Raw genomic sequence first — 5384 nt, forward strand, 5'->3', positions numbered from 1 at the left:
CTGTCCTTAAAGGCATTCCAGTTTGAGACTCAATTTTAAGAATAAGGCGTAACAAATGAACAGAAGACATACTAGGTGAAAAGAGGGATTCTTCAATCCCAACAGACTCTACACCTGGTAAAACAAATCTAGACTTTTTTTTTTTTTCTTTTAACTGCCAAGGCTGGAATCAAAGATAAATAGAAGGCACAACAGTTTTGCTCTGGTTTTATGTTATTTGGATTTTGGGGTTTCTTTTTTGTTTTTTGGGCTTTTAGTGTTTGTGTTTTTTTTTTTTTTACAAATACAAATTAAACATGAAAAAACTCTACTTCAAAAGAAATCTCAATCAGTTGCATTCTAGACATTTAAAACCTATCTCACAATTTAAATGGTAAAAACAGTAAGTTTGTAATTGTTTGGTGACCACATACCAAAAGAAAAAAAAAACTCTACTAATACCTTTTATTCAGTTTTTAACCATACCAGCAAGAATCAGAACTGTCAATTTTTCCAATGGCAATTTCTACACACCAGAAGGTAGTCATGACTCTCAAAGAACAAACAATTTGGATTTTTCCTGCCTTCAAATGTTTACCAAATCCTGTGTTTCTCACAGGCTTTTGCAACACATAGAAAATAAGAAATATTCCAATGAATGAAACATACCAAATGTCAGTAATAAGCAAGACACATTCCTTTGGGGAAATGGCTGTTAAAAAAAAAAATCCAGTCTGTATATGCAAAAGTAAAGCAAGGAAATTCAGTCTTTTTCTCTTCTTTAAAAATCTGTTTTTCCTAAAATATCATTCCACAAAATTGGAAGTGAAGGACTAAAAGGTGAGGAGAGGGAAGGGCGGGAGAGGGGGCACACATCATTAACACAAAAAGTAAAATTGTACAAATTAAGCAGTTTATCATAGACTAGGGTCAAACTCCAGGATACCAAAAGCTGGTGTAAGAAACTCATTCTGCAGGAGCTGTGTGAAGATCAATGAAGAGCGATTCACTGCCTTGGAGCGATTCCCCTTCCCACTCCAAATCCGGGTTTCTGCACCATGCCTCCACGGGGAGGGCCTCGCATTCCACCACCCAGCCCACCTCGAGGGCCTCCTGGTCCCCGCAGGCGGTTATCTCGACGGTCCCCTTCGCGGGCAGCTCGAGTCTTCTTCTCTTCCACATTCAGGCGGACCTCACCTCTGAACATGATGGGCCTGTTGCTAAGGACCTTTTGAACAGGCTCAGAATCATCAAACACAACAAAACCAAAATGGGTAATTTCCTGCCACTGTTAATGCGTAGCTCCACCACATTCCCATAACTTGGTCTGGGTCCCCTCTGGGGAGGAATATTTATCCGCTGTTCTCGCACTCTTTGATCCCTCTGAGGCCTCTGCGGTGGAATCTGAGATTCAGGTTTAGATTCCGGGCGAGGCTGTGAAGCTGGTACTTTAACAACATGAGGTGGTATCCCAGTAACTGGAACAGCTCCACTGGGTGGAAGGTTCTTACTGGTCACAGATGCCCAAGAAAATGTCCTCAAGTCTTCCTGTACTGAGCTATGTCCGTAGGTGCTGGAGAAGAACTCTTCTGAGTATCCTCAGGAGCAGTTTCTTCCAATACTGGCTCAGACTTTTCCTCTTGGATCTCAGACACAGGATCTTGCTCTGGTTCTGGTTCAGGATCAGGTTCTGGTTCAGCAACAGGTTCCTCTAAATGTTCTTCCAAGTCATTGCTGACATTCTGATCATAGAAAGTTCCAGAATCATCAGGTACCACCTCAGGTGTCTGCTGTCTTTCTTCAGGTTCCTCTACCTCTTCCTCAGATTCCTCCTGAGGCTCAGTGACAAAGCCACCGAAGACCTCATCTTGGTATCTGAAGATATCATTGTGAACGTAGAACTTATTCGCAACAGAGCCCTCAGGAGCAAGGACAAATGTCTGCATGAATCTCCTCAAAGCCTGGTTGTTATTAGAGAGCAACCCCATCACCTGGACCACCACACCATCATTCAGAGTGGCATGAGCATCAACATGGCGAATCTTAGTGTGGCAATTGGTAAAGTTTTGTGACATCACTTTCCTATGGATCTCTTTCTGTCCATAGACTGCATCTGCTGGCTTTCCATTTGAATCCAATCCCCCATGGACATAAGAAGAGTTCTTTCCATAAAATCTGTGTAGCATGTCTGGGGCCTGGTTCAGGAGCGTATAATACTGTCTCACAAATTCCCGCCCGACCAGCAGGGGACTAGGCTTCTCCATAACCATTGCTTTGGTCAATTCAACCTGCGCGGCTGAGCGGGAGAGGAACAAGCTCTGCTCCACGGCCAGGCGGAAGGCGAAATCCCCTCACGCAACTGCGTCAGCCTTAGCATGTCTACTTATATATTTTTCTTTACTTTGTTTTAGTGTTTGCCCTAGAGTTTCATATGTAGACATATATTTATAAATAACAAGTTACTTTGAAATAACATTATACAACTTCACAGGTGGTATGAGTACCTTATAATAACAAAATAATCCTATTTCTCTCTCTTGTCCCTGTATCATTGCTGTTACTCATTTCATTTATATGTAATTACACATTGGGTTATTCATTTTATGTATATTGTGTATGTTTATGTATATATCATATATGTGTATATGTGCATACAAGATATACATAAACATACATAATCATTTATTGTTCCTATTAATATTTTGAACAAATTGTTATCTATTACATCAATGAAGAATAAGAAAAATAGGCTTTACTTTACCTTTGCTTATTCATTCTTCAGTGATCTACCTTTCCTTATTTAGCTTGAGTTTCTGACTACATTTTTATCCTTCTCTCTAAAGAACTTCTTTTAACATTTATTTCAAGGAGAGTCTGCCTGCAACAAACTCCCTCAATTTTTGTTTGTCTGAGTAAGTCTTTATTTCTTCATTTTTGAAGGATAAATTTGCATGTTACAAAATTTTAGGTTGGTGGATTTTTTTTTCTCTAAAACATTTAAATATTTCTTGTTTGCTCTTTTATCATTTGCGTGGTTTCTGAGAAGTCTGATATAATGCTTACCATTGTTCCTCTATAGTTAAAGTGTTTCTTTTTCTTATAGCTGCTTTCAGGATTTTTTCCATATATTTAATTTTCTGAAGTTTGAAAATGCTCTACTTAGGTATAATTTTCTTGGCATTTATTTTGCTTTGCATTTTCTGAGCTTCTTGGATCAGTATGTTGATGTCTGACATTAATTAGGAGGAAATTCTGAGATCATTATCTCAAATATTTCTTGTCCTCTTTTCTTCTTCTAATATTTCTATCACGTGAATATTACACCTTTTGTGATTGTCCCACAGTCCTGGGATATTCTATTCTATTCTTTCAGTCTTTTTCTCTAAGTTTTTTTTTTTTTTATTTTTCAAGGATTCTGTTGAAATATCTCAAATTCAGATATTCTCTCCTCTTCATCCATGTCTAGTCTAATAATAAATCCATTTAAAAATTCTTTATTTCTGTTACAATTTTCGATCTCTAGGATTTCTTCTTCTTTCTTTCTTAGAATTGGTATCACTTTGCTTACATTGCCCATATTTTCTTGGAACCTGTCTACTTATGCATTAGAGCTTTTAGCATGTTAATTATTGATGTTTTCAGTTCCCAGTCTGATAATTCCAATATACCAACTGTTTCTGATTTTGATGTTTACTCTCTCTCTCTTCAAATTATGTTTATTGTCTTTGGGTATGTCTTATAATATGTTCTTAAAAGCTGGACATGATGTATGAGTAAAAGGAAGTACTGTAAAAAATAAGCCATTAGTAATAATATATTAAATTTTGAGGGAGTGGAAGGCCCTATAGTCCTACAATGATGTCTTTGTCTTTTTTGTGAGCATATGCCTCTGGACTATGAACTCAAAAGTTCTTCTCGGTTCTTTCCCCTACATGTAGGTGGACAGAATGGCTGGAGGGGTTGGAGTGGGCTATTTTCCTTCCTACTTAGAAGGCTATTTGGGGCTGAAGTTTGGGTATTTCCTTTACCCACATGAAAAGGTAGAGTTGGCTGGAGTTGAATATTTCTGTTTCTCCCACCTACAAGTCTAGGAATGGCTGGATTAAGGTTTTTTCTTTCTTCCAGGTTACTTCAGCCTTAATAAAACCTCAGCAAGTTAGGCTCTGGTAAAATAGCTCCTCCTAAAGACAGGCCTTCTTAAGAATAACATAGTCCTCTGGCATAATTAAAACTGTTCCTTTCTTCTCCCCTTTCCTATAGCAATAGGAACCTTTTCTCCAGTATTTACTATGAAAACTTGGTTGAGCTTATTGTAGTAAAATTCACTAAAGTATTAGAGCCCACCTAAAACTGGGTCCTTACTGGAGTTTTTAAATCTCAGGTTTTCCACATTGATCCTCCCACAATTCATCAATGACAGTTTGTTTCCTTCTCCTGAAATAGTTCCTGAAATAGTTCCTGAAATAGTTTCTCCTTGTGAGTCTTTCCACTCTTCCTGTATTTACCTGGTATTCTCTCCAGTCTTTGGCACAGCAGTTTTTCCCTCTGTGCTTATTTCAGTCATAAATTCAAAAAAAGTTGTTGATTTTTTAGTCTGTTCATCTTTTTGCCTCTTGGTGGGATAGAGTGGTGATTTCCAAGCTTTTTACATGCAGAATGGGAATTGATTTTTTTAACCTACATTCAGAAAAAACATAAAGAAATTTAAGTATTAAACAGAAATAAGACAAATTTTCCCTCATAATTCTGTTTTGTATTTGACTCTCTAGAATTTTAGATCTTTTAAATTTTTTTGCTCTTATGTTTAATTATTGTTCAGGTTTTCAAATTTGTAGGGACTAAATGCACAAACTTTTACATACTTTTGAGTGTAATTTGTGTCTTACTCCCTAAGACATGTGGTATGAAAGTAACTCAAATTCAAAGGAGTAGATTTGTGCTGTTATGTTCTATGAAGAATCTAATATAACCCCTTCCTATATAAATTCAACTCCTACAAAAACTATCTGAAGCTTGATTGTTTCGTTTTATTAAAGTGGATTTTTTTAAGACTTTGTTCTCCTTCAGGATTAAATAAAACTGGAAAAGAAAGCAACCATGAAGGAAAATAGACTGCCAGGATTTGTGAGAACTTTGTGGAAAAATCCATCTGCAACAGTTCTGGAATAAAGACAGTTGATGGTTCTAAGTATAATGATCAAGGTCATCCTGCCATGGTTTAGTAGAGGAAGTTTTATGTGCTTTGTAGATGTATAAAAATGAGTGCATCACAGTGAACTAAAAGTTCTGTCTTTATGCTTTTCATCAGCCTGGTGATGAAAATATATAAAGAAATATAACTTTGTAAACTCATACCAAACCTTGTTGAATGCTTAGTGTCCATGTTTATAGTCCATTCTAATGGT

The 5384-nt window shown here is 37.0% G+C and overlaps 1 pseudogene; it reads right to left on the reverse strand.

Annotated features, from left to right (window-relative positions):
• Positions 1-964: 964 nt before the first annotated feature.
• On the reverse strand, positions 965-2339 carry LOC129502285 (ras GTPase-activating protein-binding protein 1-like; annotated as a pseudogene).
• Between the last annotated feature and the right edge of the window lie 3045 nt (positions 2340-5384).

Source organism: Nyctereutes procyonoides, unplaced genomic scaffold, assembly GCF_905146905.1.
Source record: "Nyctereutes procyonoides isolate TBG_1078 unplaced genomic scaffold, NYPRO_anot_genome, whole genome shotgun sequence".
Classification (NCBI taxonomy): Eukaryota; Metazoa; Chordata; class Mammalia; order Carnivora; family Canidae; genus Nyctereutes; species Nyctereutes procyonoides.